General features: G+C 44.9%; 1 protein-coding gene and 1 long non-coding RNA gene across 20 annotated transcripts in view; one reads left to right on the top strand and one right to left on the bottom strand.

Annotated features, from left to right (window-relative positions):
- Positions 1-23,136, bottom strand: part of Cald1 (caldesmon 1) — a 176,975-nt gene that overhangs the window by 42,172 nt on the left and 111,667 nt on the right. The gene's annotated exons all lie outside the window — the stretch shown is intronic.
- On the top strand, positions 496-21,003 carry Gm38787. 2 transcript variants are annotated; one of them, XR_868972.2, is made up of 3 exons: positions 496-6,780; positions 16,373-20,457; positions 20,731-21,003. It is a non-coding gene; the product is annotated as a predicted gene, 38787 (long non-coding RNA). The 2 variants fall into 2 exon arrangements; XR_003956421.1 differs by lacking the exon at positions 496-6,780 and adding an exon at positions 10,472-14,451.

Below are 23,136 nucleotides of genomic sequence, written 5' to 3'. Positions count from 1 at the left end.
TCCCATACCACCCCCTTGTCTCCACATGGATGTCCTCACCCCCATCCGGCCTTATATTCTTATGAAGCTATTATTTTTCTCACATTTCTTTTGAAAAGAAAGAATGCATATCATTAAATTCAGATTTGGAAGGGTTATTCCATAACAATTTCCTGAGATAAACTGAAATGTATTCATTTTTCTCCCAGACACGATTGAATTTGTTCCATCTCCCTATCCATCTCCCCCACCATATCCAAACAATAAACTTGTTCAGGCACTAACCTTCACTTTTTAATTTACAGAGTTTACAAAAGATCAGCATGAGGGATGGAGAGATGGCTCAGTGGCAAAGAGTATGTGCCGCTCTTGTAGAGAACCTAAATTCTGTTCCTAGCACCCAATTCAGGTGACTTGCAATACCCTGGAACACTAGGGGGATCCATCACCTCTGGCCTCTGCAGGTATCCCTGATGAGCGTGCATGTACACACACACACACACACACACACACACACAGACACACGATAATTAAAGTCTCTAAAAAACAAAAGGAAAGAAAGGTAGTTCTAGGAAGAGAGGGTTGGTGTTGGAAACTGTTTAGTTGGTGCCTGAGCTAGACTTCAGGTGTAGTGAATTACAAGGAGAAGGGAAACAAGTAGTGGATAAGTTAATCAAAAGAAAATTAGCCAAACTCACTGTCACTTGAACACTCAATCAAAATGACTGTAGCCAACACAGATAAACCAACTACCTGTGTTTCCACAAGTATTAGCTTGTCTTGTATCACAACCTAGGATTCTCTAATATTCATCATGAATAATGAATACAAATCTCATAACTATGAACATTTGAAATATGAAAATATGACTCATAATGTCCTTTGACTTTTAAAACTCAAAAACCCAGGGGAGTGGTAAAATCAGACTAGAGATGATCTCTGACCACCATACCTATCAAAGGACATCTTGCTTTAATGTATATGGTACATGGGCAATAAAGACTAAGTATAGACACATTTTAAAAATCAGATGTGAGAAAATAACTGAAACCCAGGTGCTTTCGTCTGGCGATAACACTATATTTGTCATTTCTGTCTCTTGCAGAAAAGACTGGTCATGCTATACAGCCGACTAACACCTGCTAAAAGAAGGGTGTCGGGAGAGTCGCACAGTCCCATGAGCTGTCGTGGCCACAGCCACAGCCGCATCTGACCACAGGTGTATCCAAAATACCATTCTTTTCAAACACACATTTCCATCTTCTTGTATAAAGGATATGAACTCATCTTAGAGGAGCTTTAGAGAGATCTAAACACTCGGGTGATCCCAAACATGAAGAATTTGCGAGATGCAGTACGTGGGCTCATAATTTCATATGGTTTTGCTCTCAATTACGTTACCGTTATCACATGGGTAAACATTTGACGAAAGAAACAGTGGAATTGGGGGAAAGAAAATGAAGACAAAATGTCCTTACATGGAGATTCAAAGCCTGTGAGTAATTAAAGGGAATCTCTGCAGAGGAAAATGGTACTGCAGACGCGGGGGAAACGGTGCACAGCAGGCGGAGGCTGCTTGTCCTTACAGAGCCTGTGTCAGCATCCTTCCCAGACAGACAGGCGGTTCTTAATGTGGGGGAATTTATGGATAATGGATTTTCATAACAGATCTTTTATGACCTTTCCCTCCCTGAAAAGTGCCCTCCAGAGCTTTTCTGCTTCCACTCTTAGTTTTAATTGGAAAAAGATTTACTATTCATTTCCTCCTTCCCAGTTGGCCTCTCCATTCGGATGGCACAGCCTTCCACCTCTATTCACGTGCCCCTCGGCTCCTCCTGGGAACCAGAAAATTCTAACATACTGGTACACGAGACCAGGAACCCTATTTGTAGGATCACCAGTGAGAGAAGTGATTATCATTTTAACACGGAAGCATAGAAGGTGATTCCTACTCCCAGTCTCCAGAAAAACCACATAAACTCATCTGGAATCCACTGGCTTGCATCTCCCCTCCACATGCTAGCATCTCACAAGTTTATTTACAAGTGAAGGTAAACCTTGAGAGGAGACAGGAAATGGAAAATGAAGGGCCACATCCTGGACACTTGGCCCACCGGAAAGGACACGTATCGTTGCAGGGGACTTGGCAGCCACCTCTGGGTCCAGCCTCCCTGCTGTTGGGAAAGGAAGTCAATAATACTTCTCGGCTCTTGGTGGGTTATGGTCCAGTCAAAGGAAACTTTACCAAAGATGGGGTGTGCTCAAGACATGATGTCGGGGGTGGGGGTGAGCTAACACTCATTTATGACATGGTAGAAAGCCAAACCAAAGAACACCTGTTTGCATGCTTAAAGATGCTCTTCAAGCAAAGGCGAAAGTATCCTCATTTTAGCAGGTAATGTTCAAAATGAAGCATCTAGGCTTATGTGTACAGATTAAATTAGCAGCATTGACAGCTGAAGCGTCAGGGAACTAACTACCCAGCTTCTGAGAGGGTGACATGGGCCTTACAGATTTTCTTGTGTGGCACTTAAAATATCCTGAAGAGTCCTCGCCTGGACTAGTGTATCTGTATTCCAAGAGACGAATAACCAGGAAGGCTTAGGCTGTTTTCTGATGAGACACGAAAGCAACCTCTGCTGCGGTAACACAGACAACAGACTTCTAAACTGCCACATAGTTTGATTACAAATGACCCTTTGCAACAGCAGCATCAGCATATGGGTTTCTAATCCTGTGTACATTCTGCTCTCTAGCCAAACCACTGGCCATCTGGACCCCGACTCTGAGGGAGGGCAGTTCAGTTTAGTTGAGAGAGCAGAGCAATGAACCCTAGGCAGGATAGGGTATGTAGACACCTAGAGTTTGAGGAGGAGGCAGGGAATGTGGCAGATACCAAGGTGGAGTTTTGGATGGTGGTGTGGGATGTTGGCTGCGACTGCCTATGCTCTGACACCGAGCCGCTAGAACAAAGGCATCTTTAAGACACTGGTGGAGGAGTTGCTCTGTTTAAGCCACTGGAGGAGGAAGCCAAGGGGGAACATGGCTTAAAATAGAGTTATGATTCGGCAGGGGAGCCAAGAAACGTGCAAGGATGTAATGGAAGTTCAAGTGTGGTAAATATTAAAGGAGATTTATGCAGAAGCGTAAAGGATGGATAATACTGTCTTGACCATAGGATCAAAGAAGGCTTCCTGGAGAAAGTGACAGTTGAGCTGGGCCTAGGATTCAGGGTGTGCAAGGAGGGAAGAGGCCCTTTCTTCATTCAGAGAGCACAAATGGAAAGTTGTAAAGTCAGGAAATGTGGACATGGAAAAGCAAACACTTCAGTCTGGCCAGGGCTCAGGACGCAGGAAGGGCACCAGGGAAGGAAGCTCAGGTTACGTATGGTCCAGACCCGAGCGTGGCTCCACTAAGAGGAAGGGCAGACCAGCAAGTCTACAGATCTTGAGAGAGGATCCTTCCTGGGTCCAGCCCCGTGGAAACGCAGCCTAAATGTAGGACAGACAGCACATACGGAGGACAGACAGCACACATGGAGGACAGACAGCACACACGGAGGAGGATTTCCTAGTTCTGTCTCCACTCCAGGTGTTTCAACTCATCCTACAGCTTTTCCCTGGGAAATAAAAGAAATAGGGCCAGCTACCCAATATCAAGGGCTCCATAAATCTTAGCAACAAGAAGAGCCTTGAGCTCAGCAAATCCTTGGGCCATTCAGAACAGTAGTTTGTGGCAGACTTCTCAAGAGCAGTAAGTTAGGCCCTCAATTCTTTGTGAACTGAATAGCTGCTCTCTCTCTCTCTCTCTCCCTCTCTCTCTCTCTCTACCCCCATCTCCCTTACCCCATCAGCCTTCCACTAAACCTACACTTGTGTGTTAAGGTGTGCAAAGCTTGGGGCATAGGAGGTACAATAGGATGGAATTGGGGAGGTGATCTTAATTTAATCACTGCTCTGTGCACGGTAACCTGGGGACCTGAGCCGGACAGTGCTACTACTGCAGAGCTACTGACCACTGGGCCAGGGTTTTAGTTCAGTTCCCACCCAGGGTGTCTTCCTACCCTGGGGACATCCTCAAGATGTTCTGCCAATTAACCAATGGCCTCCCATCATCACAGAGGCCAGGGACGGCCAAACTATGGCCTGCTGGTCAAATCCAGTCCACACATCTTTTCCGTAAGTTATTTCCTTAGAAACTAACTATTCTCATCTTGTCTATGATCCATCTGAGCCTCCAGTTTCAGAGGTGAGTTAAAGGGGCAGAAGCTACATAGCTCACAGATTTGAAAGGAAACACCATGTGATCCTGTGTTGATCACGCATGGCTATTTGCTTGTAATTGATTTGTAACAATGGTCTTAATACTCCTATCAAAAATTAAACAGAGCCAGGTGTGGTGGTGGACAACTTTCTTCCCAGCACTCAGGCAGAAGCAGACAGACATCTATGAGCCTGGTCTATGTAGCAAATTCTAGGCCAGCCTGGGCTACATAGTGAGACTTTGTCTAACAAAGAAAGAAAGAAAGAAAGAAAGAAAGAAAGAAAGAAAGAAAGAAAGAAAGAAAGAAAGAAAGAAAACAACAAAAAGCCAGGTGCCATCAGTTATCTGTCTTGATTTATATATATTCAGTTATTTACAAATTAATCATATATAGTACTATTGAAATGCTTACACATTATAAAACACAAAAAGAAGTGTAAGAGAATAATACTGAAAAAACTTATTAAAGGTCTAATTTATCAGTATTCATAGAACTTCTATTACATCTTAATCTTAGTTTTAGCACACTGTGATCAGTTATTTGAAAGCCTGGCTAGCGTGAGCTTCAGTTGATTCTGCCATTCAACTTTCAATGACAGTTGCAGCTTAGGGTTTTTTTTTTTTTTTTTAATTTTTAAAATTATATGAGTATGAGTGTTTGCTTGAATTTATACGTGAGCACCATGTGTATGTCTGGTGCTTGAGGAAGTCAGAAAAGGGTGGTAGATGCCCTGGAACCAGAATCATGGATGTTTGTGAGCCATCGAGGGGTGTTGGGGATTGAAGCCAGGTCCCCTGCAAGAACAACTGCTCTTAAGGGCTGAGTCCTCTCTCCAGTCCCTTAGTCTTGTGTTTAAGTTTATGGAAAATGGATACGTACAAGTGGGAGAGATAAACGCTTGGTATGTTGAAGCATGGAGCTAACATACTAAATCCCCCCTAATTTCCAATGTGTGTCTGTCCACCATTTCTCCTTCCAAAGCCACACGAATTTTAAATAAATTGCTTCAACTTCTACTTGTGAGATTTAAGAGTTTTATTTCCCCCTCAAGCCTAGGTATGAAGACAAGGTATGATTGTCTTGGTAGATCACACTTACAGATTTTTTCAACAACAAAATCACAAACGAAAGTCTATTTTCCACATAATTTTTTTTTTTACCATGTGAGTTTTTGCTGAAGGTGAAAATGTTGGTCAGTGACTATGGCGGTCGATGGCTGTGCGGTCGGCGACTGTACTAAGAACCTTGGGCTTGTATATCTACAGTGGGTGGACTGTGTGCTACGTGGATTGGGTTTCAGTAGAGATTACAGACCTAGGAAAAGCCTTTGGCTCCTCACACAGCCTGCTGAAAAAAGCAAGCGAGGGGCAGAGGAAGCCCTCCTCCGTGCTCCCTCAGCGAGGTGGGCACTGGCTCCCTGAGCACAACCTTCCTTGTATTTCCAGCAATTTCCCTTCTGCCTGCAGCTTCTGCACAAACCTTCAAAGCACAGGGCTCTTTAGCAATGTTAGTTTAAACTAGATAAGGCCTGCCACAGGTAAACCTTCTGACTCCACCGAGACTAGAGGGCCACGTGGCACCGAGAGCTGCGCATTCTAAGCCCCGTGCTTGCCTCTGGGGATGGTACACATGGCTAGAAAAGGGGTCAGGGGTAAGGTGTCAGGGCCAGAAGGGATGGCCAGAAAAGTACCAGAAAAAGCTTTAATTCTTTGCCCTTCCACTCCATTTTCTCTTCCCCTGCCTTCCTGCTTCTATAGCAACATTAACATCCCCCTTTCCTCTTGCCAGCTCCAGATGCACCGACCCTCCACCCTCGAGAGAGGCTCAGAAGCAGCAGGCATCCTGAAAATCGGCCTGTGCCTCCTGTGAAGTCACCAAGGTTGTGTCAGACCTGCATCACGGACTGCTTTATTTGCATCTAAGACCCCACCCCCTACATCCATCATCAGGAGTGTTCCTCTAGAGCTAAAGTTCTGTTTCACCCCCACCTCACCCCGGCACCATGTGATTTCCATACACTACTTTCATTGACTAAGGATGCCCAAAAGCATGAAAGGGAAGCAAAAGGCATTGAAACACTGACAGGTGGCACCTGGGGAGGCACCGAAGGTGTTCCGGGGTGTGGGGGAATCTCACTGAGGGAAGAAATGACCGTGACTATGAGATGACAGATCAGAACCATATTAAACCTGAACGGAGCAACAGCATCAGCTTCACAGCTTGATGGCAGAGGTGACATCAGCAACAAATACAAGAGCGGGACCCCAACTTGTCACATTTCTCTCAAACCCTCCCCCTCTAAACATTGAAAGTGTGGTAACCCGACACCTCATTTCTCTCAAATCCTTCCCTCTAATTGTTGAAAGCAATTACTGGCCACAAACTTTCCAGTGCTTGCTTGGGCTGGTACATTTTGCGCACTGGTCTAGAATGCAAATGTTTCAGTGGATTTATCATGGATATGCTTGGTATCCTTATGCTTCTTTCTTGGCAGAAGTCATTATTCAGATCCCTCCTGGAACTAGGAACTGGAAAAGGTATGTTTTCCTTGTCTAAAACCAAAGCAAGCAACAACAATAACCACAGCCACAATTGGTGGTGGACAGAAGACATATCTGATTTGAACCTGGTCAATAATGGGAGGCTAAGGCAAACTGAGTCACCTGGTGTGTGTGTTTGTTTGTTTGTTTGTTTTCTATTCAGACTGTGGACTCTGGTCCAGATCAAAGATTTATCTTTCTGTGTGTTTGTATGTGACTGTGTACACAGCACCTGCCTGTCTCTCTCATTGTTTGTATGTGAATGTGTACATACCACCTGCCTGTCTCTCTCATTGTTTGTATGTGAATGTGTACACACCACCTGACTGCCTCTCTCATTATGTGTGTGTGAATGTGTACACACCACTTGCCTGTCTCTCTCATTGTTTATGTGTAACCGTGTACACAGCACCTGCCTGTCTCTCTCATTGTTTGTATGTGACTGTGTACACACCACCTGCCTGTCTCTCTCATTGTTTATGTGTAACCGTGTACACACCACCTGCCTGCCTCTTTCATTGTGTGTGTGTAACTGTGTACACACCACCTGCCTGTCTCTCTCATGTTTGTGTGTGTGCCTGGCAGTCCTTTTGGCTTTTTGTGATGTCAGTGGAAAGCAAAACTAATTCAGAGAGAGCAGCATATTCAACTTTGCTCCTTTAGAAACATTTAATGAGCCCTAGCCAAAACTGGCTTGCAATTCAATGGATGTTGTAAGAAACACAAAGATGCCTAGTTCCATCATATCATGGGCTGTCTTATGATTAGTTACACATTTAATTTCATTCAATGGTTTTTAGCTTAATTTCATCTACTTTGCAAGTTTACTTTGAGATCCATGTTTAAGGGGCCAGAGATTTTGTTTAGTTCCAGACCTTTTAACTGCTTGTCCAGTCAATCCAAAAATTAAAAGGATAGTTAGAACTGGCTATTAAGTTCTCAGAACACTATACTGACTATATGTGGTATCCTTTAACCCAGGAATTAGTAGCCATGACTCCAAAGTAAGACTGTAAGACTTGTATTCTCTACAGCTATACTTTGGAGCAAAGTGTAGAAAACGATTCTTTATATAGTTGTTCCCTCTCACCTGTGGGGATGGAGCCTAAGGCATTCCATTGATGGTTGCTACTACATATAGTATGGGACTCTCTATGTATGTAGTTATGATGAAACTTAATTAATAAATGAGGCACAGTAAGAATGAAGCACCATAGTCAATAACAAAATGCAACTCTAATGATAGACTATAATAAACATGATTTAAAATAAATAAACTATGTCCAGAACTTTCAACTTAATATTTTTGGAGCAAAGGTGACCAAGGTTAAATCAATGTAATGAAGCCCCAGGTAAGGGGAGCCTCCTGAACTCATTTGATTGGATCCCAGGTAGAACCTTTTACTTGATGCTATCTTCTGTATTATACATTTTCCAAATACTTATGAAAAGCTATCCTGGAAGAAGTCACTTATGGGAAGAAAAATTTCCTTTGGTTCATAGTTTGAAGAAACTAATGAGGTTTAGAGAAATGGCTCAGGGGTTAAGAGAACTCGCCGCTTTTGCAGAGATCCTGGGTTCAGTTTCCAGCACCCACATAGGATGACACACAACAGCCTGTAACTTCAGTCCCACCATATCTGGTGCCCTCTTCTGGCCTCCATAGACACTGCACACATGTGGTACACATACTGGTAAGCAAACATACACACACATTTTTAAAAAAATAGTAGACCAATTTAAAAAATTATTTCTCGAAAAAGCAAGGGAGGAAAAGGTTGAGTTCATCACGGTGGGAGGATCATGGCAGAGTTAGTGACAAGGCAAGAGCAGCTGGGGCTTGTCATAAGTCACCAGCTACGCAGACAGAGAATTCAAGAAGGACCAGGCTCTGACTCTCAATGTCTTCCCCACCAGCAACCCACCTCCTCCAGCTGGTCCCCACATCCCAAGACATGACCATTATCTGGAGAAGAGGTATTGAAACCATGAGACTGTGGAGTGTACTTCACATTTAAACCATAACACACTCTTTGTGACTTTCTCTGCCAACCATTTGTTTCAGATTTCCTTTGTACCCTTTAATGTTTTTTAACCTCTTCTCTCGCTCCACACACTTTTGCTGGGTAATGTCACTGTGCCTCCAACCTGTTTTGTCTACGTATGCTGGTAATTATCTAATCTATATTCCCAGCTTGTTGTGTTGAATTTCCAAATTCTCTGTCTTCCTCGAGAATGGAAACCATGCCAGGGGGAGGAGACACCCCACTAATCAATTCACGAGTTTACAAACTCTTCCCTATTTGATATTGTGTTATTACAGCCTAGAACTTTTGAAGACCAGTGGTCTTTATTTTTTAAATATCCCTTGTTTGTATCATTTCATCTTTGCTAGATACAGCAATTTTACAATTTCACCATCTGAAGGTGGCTTACTATCAGAGGAAAATCAAGCATTTATCAATTGAGTTGAATCTCAAGGAATATATAAATTATGGGACATAGAGAAAACCTGAAAAATATAACTTTGTTACTTACAGCTTTGAAATGAACACGCCATTTTCAATTGTTTGGCAGAAAGCTTCACTCATTCTGTGTGTGGGAAATAGTGTTTGAACAATGCCCATGTGTCTAGAAGCCGATTTTGGTTTCAACTACAAGTCTCTATTGTTGAGTTTAAAACAACTGGACTTGAACCTATTGGCCCAAGAAAAAAACCTGTCTGACTTGTTTCAGGTATATACTGTATTTACTTTAAAGGTTTCAAAATGTCAGGGAGAGTCTGGCCCTCGAGGGAAGTAGATGACACAATAGACGTTATATTCAGGGACTTGAATCCCAAGGGCATCAACCTTCATACACAACAGAATCACCCGAGGCAGCTCTAGGGAGTGGGTGCCCCGGCCTAGCTCAAGCAGGGCTGCTGACTGGGCATGAGGGCGTTTAAAGGCCGCTAAGGGATTCCAGTCCACCGACAGGTTGAGAAACACTGATATCTTCCAAGTACCATACGAAGGGTCTAGAGCAGATGCAGCTATAAGCACAGAGTCATTCAGAAAATGGAACTGAGAGTAGGGTACAGCCAGCCCTACTCTCAGTTCCAAGCAATCAGAGGGGTACTCATGCAATCAGAGGGGACACAGATGATCATTTTTTTCTTTGTAAGTGTAATTGCAAGCTTCTTGTTTCCTTCATTCCATTTTTAATTGAGTTACGTCAATACTTAAAGGCAGTTGTAGGTGTTAATACCAGTGCACAGATAGATTCTTACAGTCTAAAAACATGGGTTGAATGTACAAAAGAGCATATCTCTTGTTCTTTCCATAACCAAATTTGACCACCATTATCATCTATTCTGATGACCCAGAGGACTTAACCCATAGCCCTGACTTCCTTTCACGATGAAAATGTATAAATTTAATTCTTTTCTTTTAAAATCGGATCATAGATAAACTGTCAGGATGATGTTGTCCAAACTCAGCCGAAGAGCTGTGGAAGGACAAGCCTTCAAGTTTGCTTTACAGCATTTGAACTGTCAAAAGAAGAAACCAAGTCAGGAGCCAGCCAAACCAACAGAGATACCTGCCAAACCACACCTTATCCTCCGTGATCAGCAAAAATACCATCCGCTGCCTGACTCCCCTTACCTCACCCTCATGAGCGTGTGCATTCCCTTATTAGGACACGGGCAGGCAGGGCAGAGGCCACTCCTGTCTGAGGGCCCAGGAGTGGCTTCAACAACATGTGCAGCTCATAAGAATGAAGCCAGGGTAATAGGCACGAAGGAGGGGGGAGGGTGGCTGGAAACCTTAAGTCCTCGCTGTATGGAGGACAATCCATTCTCAAGAAGGCCACAATTATGGCTTTGGAAAACAAAACTTTCCTTAAAGGCCAAACCAAAATTAAAACACAATCCTGATCTTTTTTTTTTTTAAATGCATTCTTAGGAAGGGTGTTTTTGAAACCTAGAAATGCAGTTAAGAGAACTCTGACCTGAGGGTTTGCTAGGGAGTTGAACATACATTTGTGAGTAGTCAGTCTTTGCTTTCGGTAAGGGGTGGGCTTGAGAAGTCTGTACATACTAGTCTGTTTTAGTTCTAAGCCATAGCATATGGACCTAGATATCTCTGTGTCTCTGTGTCTCTGCCTCTCTGCCTCTGTCTCTTGCTCTGTCTCTGTCTCTCTGTCTCTCGATCTGCCTTTGCCTCTATGTCTGTCTCTCTGCCTCTCTATCTCTGTCTCTCTGCTTCTGTCTCTGTCTCTTGCTCTGGATCTCTGTCTCTTGATCTGCCTCTGTCTCTGCCTCTGTTTCTGTTACTCTCTCTCTGCATCTCTGCTTCTCTCTCTCTCTCTCCCTCTCTCCTTCTCATACACGCACCTGGATCAGAACACAAGCCTCACTGTCTCTTCAGTCTTTCTGTTTGTCACCAGCTTACGGTGGCGTGACCTTCTCTTGGCTCTGACCCTCGCCTTGGCTTACACCCTCTTCCTCCACTCACACTGCCGGGTCAACCATGCCAGACTTCTCTCCTACACAGTATTAACTAACACAATTGAGAGTTGCTTCCAAGTTAGGACGAGGCATCCCCTTGTTAAGATCTGTGTCAGCAGGGCTGCCTGCTTAATCACATCCTGTTTGGTGGCTAAACTGTTTCTGGAGCCAATTTCTGAACTCAGGGCAGTCCAAACTGTCTCAGGGCACAACTATTTTGCAAAGCACTTTCATCACACACAGGATGGAATCCAGCCTTCATAATGGCAGCGAGATGGGTACTATTACCATGTCTACTCACAACTGAGGATACAGGCTCTGAAGGACCAAGGGACTTGTACTGAGAGCTAGGCTTCAGCATCACTTGGATCATTGCTGACTAGTGCTGTCTTCTATATCCAAGATGTCAAAATCCTGGGTTCTGCTCAACTATGGAGTCTGGAAGCCTACCAGAGTGAACCAAAGTTCTCAATTCCACAAGGGGCACCCATAAAAGGGTCAAGAGCCAGTTCAAAGCTGGAGCGAACCCCAGGAGTCACCCTAACATGCATCTCTCAGAGTAGGTTGCAGCTCCTGATTAACAACTGATTCTGCTCAATTTTACATCTTGTTCAAATGGAAGGGTTATCCCTTCCCAGGCTAAAAAGCCAAATCTAACAGCCGACATCTGTGCAAAAAGACAAAGATATAAAAGAATGAGAAAGGCCTACCAACCGTAACTTTTGATCAGTGAATTGAAAAAAAGGTTTAAAAGTCCGGGGAAACTTTTAACCGAGATAAGTCCCGTGCGTGGGAGCGTCTGGGCTAGGAAGAGACCTCACAGCTGGTCCTCAGAGCAAGGCTGGGTGGACTCAACTGTTCATATTGTACAGTCCAGGTAAATAAGCCTGCGCAGGGGAGCCAGTCACATGGTCAGGACTATAGACACGGGTGTGTTAGCCAGCATCTGGCTGACATCAGCGTGCAGGCTGCTTGCACCATGGTGTTACTTATTTCTTTCCAGGAGGTCCTTCTTTTACATGTGACAGCACAGGGATTTAGAAGTTAAGATATGGACAAATTCAAAGCTGAGATAAGTTGACCTTTCTTGGCATACTAAAGTTTCACGGTATGGCTAATGGTGAATTAAAGGAGCCACTAATGTAGTGGGGGGTTCAGGGCAAAGGGGTTCATCTATGATCTCTTTTTAGGACCCTTGGGGCAGTATATTGTTCCCTAGGTTGGTAATTTCAGGTTGAATCCAGGAAGAGCAAAGGTCCTGGATCCGTTTTCTTCCATCAGCTCCAGCCTTGCCCCTCCTGGAGAAGAAGCTTGCTCGTCAGTCAGGAACTGATGTAATGATACAATCACTGCCAGATTTACCACGCAAAGGCCAGAGGCCAGAACTGTGGAAACACACACAGGGTCCAGCATTCATTCAGGAAAAGCTGCAGAGTACAGGGCCAGGGCAGTCATCTGCACTCAGGCTTTACCCACCCCCAGGCTGGGGAGAGATGGGCACGGGAAGGAGCTCTCTGCCCTTATTTTGCTCATGTGTAAAATGAAGATGATCTTGCTTACTGCTAGTAGTGTTAATAATCAAATGAACAAATACTTTCCAAGTCCTTAAACAGTGCTTAACATATAGTAAGTAATGAGTGTTAACCATTGTTATATCGTTGTCGTCGTCATCATCATTATCATTATTAACATCTCATCACCATCACCATCATCATCAAATGGGCTCTGTGCCTACACAGGGCTTCCAGGTCATGTTGTTGCTTTCCAATGAAAAGGGAGGGGTAGCCCAGGGAGGATTTTTAATTTTTTTAAAATTTTGTTTGTGTGTGTGATGTGTGCAGGTATATGTATATGTATATGTATATGTACATGTATATGATGTACATGTATACAAAGGCTGTTGAAGGGCACAGTGTCTCCTTATCTCACCTTCTCATCCACCATCATTATTCCTTCAGTGCTGGGGTTATAGGCACAAGCCGACATGCTTGGGTTTTTATGCGGGTGTCGGAGATTTGAACTCAGATCCTCATGCCTGTGCTGCAAGCACTTACCCCGTGAGCCATCTCGTCGTCCTCAAGAAGGCTTTTACCAACTCAAGAACCTCAAACTCCTTTTCAGTGATGACATTAATTATCAGAGGAATGGGGAAACTACAACATCCACATAGAATAAATGTAAAGGGGGGGGGTGGTGGTGTACGTCTCATCTCCTGTGTGTAAGCTCAGGGTCCGCCCCATGGTTTCCTGTGCTTTTGTAGAGGGTAGAGGGGAGATAGGGGAAAACATGGGGTGGGGTGGTGGGTTTTGTGTGTGTGTGTGTTTTAAATCTATCAGATGGAATGCGTTTCATCTCTTCTTTTCTCTACCTCTTTCTTAATCCATGCCACTTCTCATTAACACGTAGACAGGAATTTAACATCAGAGAGCTTTGTCTTCCCCATGCCCCAAAGTGGAAGAGGCGAATCCCCTCCCCCAGCCTCTTTGAGGCTGGCTCAGTACCAGACCTCATGCAGGAGCCAAGGTCAGAGCTCCAGGCCCGGTGCTTGGTCCTAAGTCTCCCTGGGATGGTTTTAGACAGTGGGGTGCCAGGAAAAGCTCCAGCTATCCCCATTGCTCCAACATTGGTCCAGCCAGCTGGCATTTTAAACAGACCCAGTAATTACCCCACTTATAGCTGAAGAACTTAGCTATGAAATGTCATGTTAAAGTTTTACGGCCTCCCAGTATTTGTCATGCATCCTGACCTCCCCAGGACCTGATTTGACAACCTAACTACCAGTACCTCAGAATGTGACCTTATTTGGAAATTAGGCTTTAAGGCAGAGTCATCAGGGTGGGTTCTAATCCAGTAAGAAATCCGGGCAGGGAGTAAACCATGGGAAGAGATGTGACAAGAAAGCCACCTAAGGAAGACAATCAGGGCGACTACGCTTCTACAAGCTGAGGAATGTGAGAGACTGCTGGCCAAACAGGAGGAGGCAGCTCTCCAGAGGAGCCAACTGTGCCTAGTAACTGACTTATTTTAAAGATCTAGCTTTGTAGTTTTACGTCTCAAGAACAACTCAGAAGGCAGAGATTTCTCAGACATCCCCGGTCCCCCAGGCTCATAGCCTCCCCAACCAGAGGCATTCCTCAACTAGAAGGACATCTGGAACATCTGACAGACCCAGGCAGGTATTGCTCTTTCCATAACCCCGCAACCAGGTCTTGGGTGTTTACCATTCTCTTCTTAACCAAGCACCTCACTCCCCCTTAAGGCTCGGGTTTAGATATGTATTGGGACAGCTTCTTCTTAAACTCCACCTTAGCTTCAAAACCAAAACCAAGCGATGTGTTGCACGAGCAGACAGCAGGGTTATCCAGCGCTTGGACCTGATGCTGTCTGTGCATTTGAACAACCTGCCCCCACAGCTCCAGTATATACCCCTCACCCAAGTCCTCCTGCACTCTGCTCACTGGCCCCTCTTAAGCCTCTTTCCTTCTCCCCCAAGCTTTGGCACTCACCAATGACTTCTGTCTCCATTAGTCTTGGCTTCTACAGATCAATGTATGCTTAAAAGCTATGTTGGTCTTTTTCAGACCAATTTCTTTCACTTCATAGTATTTGTCCAAGTTTCAGACAAGTTTTTTTTTTCCCCCATGACTTAACAGCCTTTTTTTTTTTCAGTAGTGGATAATATTTCTATGTCTGGGTGTATCCTATGCTCATCCACAGAAGGGCAGTCACCCGTGGAAGGACCACTCAGCTATCATTTTTAAGCCACTTAGTGGGTGGTGATTTGTAACAGTGACCCCAGGAAACCGATACAGTATTCAATTTAAGGACTGAGCAGCTCTGCTTTGTTAAGGAGCAGTTGTAGCATGTTCAGTTGGAAGGTTGGTTACATTGTATTGGCACTCAGTCTAGCTGACTTCTTAAAATGTCCTCTCTTCTAAATTTCTCTTTTCATATGCTCACTTTCACCTTTGCTGTGTTCCTGTAGTCTTCCTAAGCCTGAGGATATTGGGAGTTTTCACTGTAGCTCTGAGTGGGGCTCATACTCCTTAGCATCCCAGGCCTCCTGGGAGAAGTTGGTTAACAGAGATATCTCCGCTCTTTGGGGTAGGGGCTTTTACATGGTCTCTCTTTAACTCACCAGTCTTGAGACCCAGGAGAGATCAAAGCGCATATTTAAGTAAGGTCGGACATTTAAGAAGTATGCAGGGCCAGAGCAGAGAGCGTGAACTTTGCAGACCTAAGCTTTATCTGGGACTGTACAACTCTTTGCCTTGAAGTTAACAGAGTTAACAAATTCTTTCTGGGTGTCCTTCATTTCAGGAGAAAAGCCCCTTCCTGTTCTTAGGACTAGGGAACTTTTGTGGTTAGGAAATACTCAAGAGACTAGCTAATAGCCCCCTCTGGGATGCAAGATGTTTGCCCATTTTGTGGGGACATTAGCAAACTTTAAAGGTCTGGCTGGGCCTGTTGAGTGTCATGTAATTCTAGGAGATCTGCTCACTTACAAATGAGCTGAATTGCATTCCCCACAGAGCTCTGTTGATCTCCTAACCCTAAGCCTCTCCGTGACTTCAATGGGAGGTCTTTGCAGATGTAAGGACGTGGAGATGAGGTCATCTGAGTGGTATGCAATCCAGTACAACTGGTGTCCTCTGAACACAAACACAGACATGCATGGGGGGAGGGCAATGGAAAGAGACATCCAGAATGGCATGTGAAACTACTGAGACACAAGGCCATGAGCCAAGGGACATCTAGGGCCATCAGAAGCTAGAAGAGGCCAGGACAGACCCTTCCCAGTGGTCTCCTAGAGTGAGTCCCCACTGATGTTACTTTCAGACTTCTAACAAACTTCTGTCTTTCTAAGCCACCCATTTGCCTTTCTACTTTGCCCTGGAAGTTCCAGGAAACGAATTCACCCCATCAGACTTGGCCCTGCTCTTGTGATTACCTAGCAACCCACTCACCTTCTATGTACTAACTCCCTCAAATGGCTCTCACAGTTAACCACCCACCCCTCCTGCCTTGTGAACTCTCACTAAACATCAGAAGTTGTGTTAACTACAGTCATTTTTCTCTCTCTCTTTTTTTTTGTAGATGAATGTAGTAAGAAACTCACAGACATTAAGTACCTCTCTCTGAGCACACTGTTAATAAACAGATAAACTGGAACCCAAGATTTTCAGGATGGTCAAGTCTCGGGATTCTTAACATACATGTTGCTCATCTGTCAAGAGTACTTAAGAACTGGCGGCCCTGGTTGACAAACACATCTTACATCCTACCACATTCTTTCCTTCCTGGTGTTCCTCATTTAGGACAAATAAGAAAAATGAGGAAGTCTATTTTTTTTTTTTTTTTTGCCTCAGTGTTTAGCAAATGTCCTTGAAGACTGGACTTGTCCTGAAGACAGTTGTGTGGGACCTGCTTCCTAGTGGGAACTAAACAAAGCAAGTACAACCAGAGACAAAGAACTCTTGACTTTCTGAAAAGTGGGATATGATAATGAATGCAGGTCAATCACAGACTCAATTCCACCGCATTTGCCCCAGCCTCGGGGGCTCTGGGGTTTCTGAAAAATGGGATGCTCAGAATCAAAAGCAGGGGTGTGGTATACTGATTGAAGCTTCCACCGGGATTCGTTGCTGTGGGGACTAGTTCCCTTAGCTTCCGCTAGCCTTTCCACAGGTGGAGAAGGCAGAGCACAGTGAACTTAGCAACCTATCCGCTGCTGGTATTTTTCTTATGGCTGTAGCCTTCAGGGAAGAAGTGTAACTTCTGACTCACACTGTCTTCTGCACACGGTTGCTTGGCTACGTGTGTTCCATCAAAACATCATGGCGGTGAGAGCTAGAAAAGGCCGTTCTACACATCACCTTGTGGTGGACAGGAAGCAGAGAGCAACTGGAAACTACCAGGACAAGGATCTATCCTCTAAAACCTGGACCCCAACCCCAGCCCCCTGCCTGGTGACCTGTTAGACGCCACCTCCTCAAGCTTCCGTAATCCTACAAAACAGCAACCATCAGCTGGGGACCAAGTGTACAACACATGGGCTTGTGTGGAGACACTTTAAACCATCATTCACTCAGTGATTAATAGTGGTCACTTCATTCTCTTCCCCTGGAAACCCCACAGGGGTGTGATTTGCTTGCTGCCTTCGGTAGAATCCACTGCTGTATGCATACAGTGTTTCCCTTCCTAACATGCTAAAGCGGCCAGTGCATGGTCTTCTCTGAAGGATGGGGAGACCATTCGTACTTGGCTGTTATCTTAACCTTCGTCTGAGACTTTCAAAATGAAGGACAAAACCATGTGGAGGATGAAACTCTAGAAAAGGAGAGTGAAGCAGTCTACTCACCAGCCCCGGGTTACAGACTTGGTCCCCAGGCTTGCTATACTGTAGTGTGGAGGGGGCACTACTGTTAATAAGTGGGTCCCACTTAGAAGAAGTTAGCAGGAGAATGTCTATGAACTGGCCTTTTTGTGTCTTTTTGTTTCCCAGAAACCAAGTCTGTAGACCGTGTCTTCCACCACACACTTGTGCCATGATGCTACACCACAAAAAAGGCCCAAAGTCATAAGGCCAAATGATCAGAGACCAACACCTCTGCATCAATGGACCCAAACAAAAGAAGTTCATCAGCTCGGGCATTTTTGTCAAAGAAAACACTGAAGTACACAATCAGTAAGCAGCCATGGGAAGGGAAAACACAGAGAGAATTAAATAAAGCCGGCAGACGTGGCTTGGAAGGAGGAGATGTCCAGAGTTACTTAGAGTCTAAACAGGAACCCAGCACAGGTTGAAGGACACATTCATTTTAATCAGCATCTGTATGTGATGAGGTTGATAATAAATTAGGAAGGAAATGTGAAAGACCGATGAGAAAAACATAGCCTATTTTATCTACAAGTTTATTGTTTTAAACTGCCCTTACCAAACAATTTTGTTTAACGTAAGTTGCCTTTAATAAAACGTGGCCTTAAACACAGAGGAAATTGATGTTGATCAAACTTGTGGTGTAAAACGTAGCATCAGGCAAAGTGTGCCCTTCACAAATCTGCTCAGAACTTAACAACCCAACGACCACCTAGTTGCTTTTTTGATTTCTACAACCAGCAAAAATATTTAAGGGGGGAGGGGGAGGAAGATGACCTAATTGGGTTTCTTAACTACAAAGCTGGTTACAACATCACAACCAAATACCACTCTGAAAACTTCACTTACGAGGTTGCATCATACGGACTCTTGCCTGGCTCTATGGAGAACACATGGTCTCCCTAAGTGTTCCTCTGATACTAAGTTTTCATTGGGAAAGCAAGGTTGTTTAATAACAGCTTCACTAGGTTTTTGTCCTTAATGTTTTTCTGTATACTTTGATGGATGGTGGGTGTCTCTGTTCACCTTTCCACACAGCAGACATTAGCATCTCCTGTATCATGGCCTCGCCATGTCGAAGCAGGCTGAAGTGACTTTTTGAGATCATGGTGTCATTTACAGGAGTTAGTTCAGAATTGAGGCTCTCTGAGGCATACGAATGCGCTCACACACACACACACACACACACACACACACACACACACACACACACATTTGGGCAGTAGATAAAGGGTGATGGCAAAGCTTACTTATGAAGCGTTTGGGAGGTTACAGAATGACATAAGCTTGGGGACAGAGCCTGGGCTTTGTTCTTTTCAATGTTCTTAGTGCCCGATACAACATACTAACTAGTACAGGAAACTCAGAATATTTGTTGAATGAATAGATGGAAGTGAGGGAGGTTTACAGATTCTAAAAGACTCCTCTTAAAAATTCAATTAGGGCTGGAAACAAATCCAGCCAGTGCTACATTTATAGAAAAGCCTTTCCAAAACTTTCATTTGTAAATTGGGTTTTGGAGCTTCAGCACCATTCCACATGGTAGCTGGGACTTCAGGCCAGAGAGTCCACAGCCACCTTTTCAGCCCCAAGGTACGTGGGAAAGTAGAGCAGAGGCGTGCAGCTGTGCGCCTGTGGGAAATGCATCCTCACCACCCAGTTAGGAATGCCAGGGATGCCAGGGACAAGTCGGGGAGCTGAGCTCTCTGCGCCTGTACCTGCCTTGTTGGACCAACCTCTACAGAGCCACTTTTGATGGGTGAAGAAAGATTGGATACACAGCATAACGTGAGGCCTTATCCCCCAACCAAGGCAGGGGAGAGGGAAGAGGAAGAGTCACAAAAAACGGCGTCCACTGTGGTGACCAGGTGCCTGGATGGCGAACCGGCCATTCACAGGGGAGACAGACTCAGAGAATCAAGACTATTTCCATGGTGGCTTGCAGGAACCCTACAATCACATTTCAGCAACAGCCTTGACTGAGTGATCAATCCTTGCAAAGCAAAATTATCCATTCTATACCTTTCTTCCCTATGTTTCATGAATACTGTCATTTTACTCCTCCCCAGAGAAGAGGCCTAGAAAGCTCAATCCCTTAAAACCCATCTTTGGGGCTGGAGAGACGGTGAAGCCAGCAAAAGTGCCTATCACACAAGCCCGGGTTTGGTCCCTGGAACCCACAGAAGGCTAGATGCAGTGACTCATATCTGCAAGACTAGTGCCCTTATGGCAAGATGAGAGACAGAGACTGAACAGGCCGGAAGTTCACAGGCCAGCTAGCCTGGAGTGCACTAGGCAGTGGAACTCAGAGAGACACGCCTCAGCAAGGGAAAAGGAGAGAAATGACTCATGAAGTTTGTCCTCTGACCTCCATGCCTGCACCAGTATTCACACACACACACACACACACACACACACACACACACACACACACACTCATACTTAACACATCACATCACACACATACTCTTACACACATCACACACTCATACTTAGGCTTACATCACATCACACACTTACACCTCTCTCTCTCTCTCTCTCTCTCTCTCTCTCTCTCTCTCTCTCTCTCTCTTTCTCTCTCTCTTGCGCGCTCGCGCGCACACACACACACACACAAATCCAATTTGTAACGCAAAGCAAGAATCACAAAATACACATGCTGCTTTCTTTGTAAGAGAAGACAGTCTAGGGGCCGTTACCTTTCTTTCTGACACACTCTAACCTGTGGCTTCCCTGACACCCTGGGCTACTGTCGACCAGAGTGGGACATGAAAAGCAATCTGACTGCCAGCTTCTAGAGAAGGTAAAGGTGACAATAAAGAGGCGGTGGGCACAGCTTGGGGTGAGTATCTCTGCTTCACAGCACATCTAAGAATAACACTGAAGATGACAACTCCCAGACACTGGAAATTATTTTAAATGGGCTGTAATGTTGCTCATAAGAGGGGAAAGAAATACTTTCTGTTATTAATAGGAAAGCTATCCTATTGGAAAATCAAAATGTTACATCCCCTGGCACACTGGATAAAACAATACTTTAAATATTTTTATTTCTTTAACTTTTTAATGTGTACAGGTATTCTGCCTGCAAGTAGTTCTGTGCACCACGTGCGTTCCTGGAGCCCATGAAGTGGGAGGACTTTGAATTCCTGGAACCTGGAGCTACAGACCACTGTGAGCTAGCATGCTGGTGCTAGAGATCAAATCTGAGTCCTCTGAAAGAGCAACCAGTGCTTCTAACCACTGAGCCATCTCTTCAGACACCCAGTACTATTGACGACGGCATTTTGGATACATTTATTCTGTCATTTCTAAAAATTCTTATAAAATTATGCCAATCATTTAGTAATTTCGCTTCGATGTTTTCAAATTCTTTCCCCTGGACGGCAGTAGGATGAACTACGCCATTTTCCTGGTTCCATAGCTTTAAGTGTGTATGTCCACAGCTGTCACACAAACATCAAAGCTTGATCATCCCGAAGGTCAAGGATTAAACACAACTCTTTCTGGACTAAACGAAGTATTTCTAGGAAACCTGAAATCTCGACTCAAGAAAACCCCATGAATTTGGGGAACATAGTAAAGAGCAGCAAGGGAAGCACTGAGCTAAAAGGGACCGAGTCCGTCAAGGAGCTCACTAGGCCAAACTGAACACATCTCAGAGTCTGCAGAACTGGACAGCCATGCACACCTGACGCACAAAACACTACAGCCCAGGCGTGGGTCTCGGTTTTCAGGAATTTTGATGCACCTCGGGGGGAAAAAAAAAAGTCAGTGCTAATCTTGCACCATAGGTGATGAAACCGAGATAAATTGTCTGATAGAAACGTACAGGAATTTCTCGCTCACTTGGCTGAGCGCCTGCTTTAGCATTTAGTCTAATGATCCTTACAAAGCAGAAGGTCGAGAGGCCTGTGTACATCCAAATGACTGACGGAAACACAGAGTAGAAATTTCTAGAAAGTGAGTTAGAGTTCTTCAGTTGTGAAAAACTTAATATGAAGTTTTATCTATGAATCCATATGCACGCGCATGTGTGTATGTGTGTGTGTGTGCTGAAGATTCAAAACAGTTCCTGCCATCAAATGCATTACTGTCAGAAAACAGACATGTTTGACACCAGGCTACTAATCAAAGGATGCACACAGGTTATGAGAGTGGAGAGCGGGGAGGAAGGCAGCAAGCGTGTGAAGAGGTGTGGACAGCCTGTACATGCTGGTTTGGGGGTGACAAGCCATCTAATTTGGCTGGAGCAGGAGCACTCACAGTGAGAAGGAATACCAAAGGAAAACTTTGCTGTATTACAGAAGTGAGCTCTGTTCTCACAGATGAAGGCAGCCTGAGATAGGGACTGGATGGACAGAGCCTGGGGCCAGGGACCAGATGGACGGAAACCTCCATCATCCAGGTGCTAGGCCAGGAAGTCAGGAAGTGACAGAGTAGAAATGAGAGAAGCATGGAGAAAGTCAATTGCTAGAACTATAGGCTGGATGGTGAGAGCCAGACCCAGGTGTGAAAGGGAGGCTGGTGGGGAGGGGAGGGGAAGGGAGGAGAGGGGAGGGAGAGAGGCCTTTCCCTAGCATTCCAGGCTCTGCTGCCGAGCGGGATCTGGACAAGGCCTTTCCCTCCATAGGCCTCCACTTCATCATCTGAAATAAAGGCATCAGGAAAGATCAGTGGTGCCTGGGCTTTTCTATGGAGATCTAGGATCCGAAGGAAGCTTTAGGACGGACAGATGGGAGCTGGGTTGGAGGTAGGAAGGAGAGTGGGGCGGAAGATACCCAATGGGCTATGATGAGACAATATGATGGGGATTCAGAGCTTTAGTTCAAACTCACCAGACACCCCTGTTACACAATAGGACTCCTTAAAAGGTTTTTTTTTTTTTTTAAAGTTTAACAAGCACTGAATTGTATAGACCATCTCCCAGGTCCCCCTGAACTTTCCCATTTGAGTGACCAACTTCAAAAAACCAAAACAACAACAACAAAACCTGGTTAACCAAAAACCGCTGCAAACACTGTGGGTGTGAAGGTCTCTCATTTTCTAGGACCCCACCAAGCTCCTCTGCTTATTTGACCAACGGTTGCACAAGCTCTGGGGCAACTGGACCCAGTGACCGTGATCCTGAATGAAAGCCAAAACTCTCAGAAATGGGAACGACTCTCCAAAAGGCCATCTGGTGCCCCTCACTCCTCCACACTACCTTTGCCCAGGACGCATTAAGGTTTTCAAACCTCACAGACACTACTGCGAAAAAAGGCCTCCTCTGCTCAGGGAACAGAGGAGCCCCATCCTTGCGGGCTGTTGTCTGGCTTTGGTAAGCTTAGTTATCCCTCTGGGCTCTGTGTCTGTAGAAAGACAGCATCACCCCCAAAGGGTCCCAGAGGCCCCGCTCACTTTCACATTCCAGAATTCCACGTTTCTAAAGCCGCAGAACCCTCGTGTTATCTGAACAGCCCCCCTGATCAATAGCATATGC

The sequence above is a fragment of the Mus musculus genome, chromosome 6 (assembly GCF_000001635.26).
Source record: "Mus musculus strain C57BL/6J chromosome 6, GRCm38.p6 C57BL/6J".
NCBI lineage: Eukaryota > Metazoa > Chordata > Mammalia > Rodentia > Muridae > Mus > Mus musculus.
This window is presented reverse-complemented; position numbering and strand designations above follow the sequence as displayed.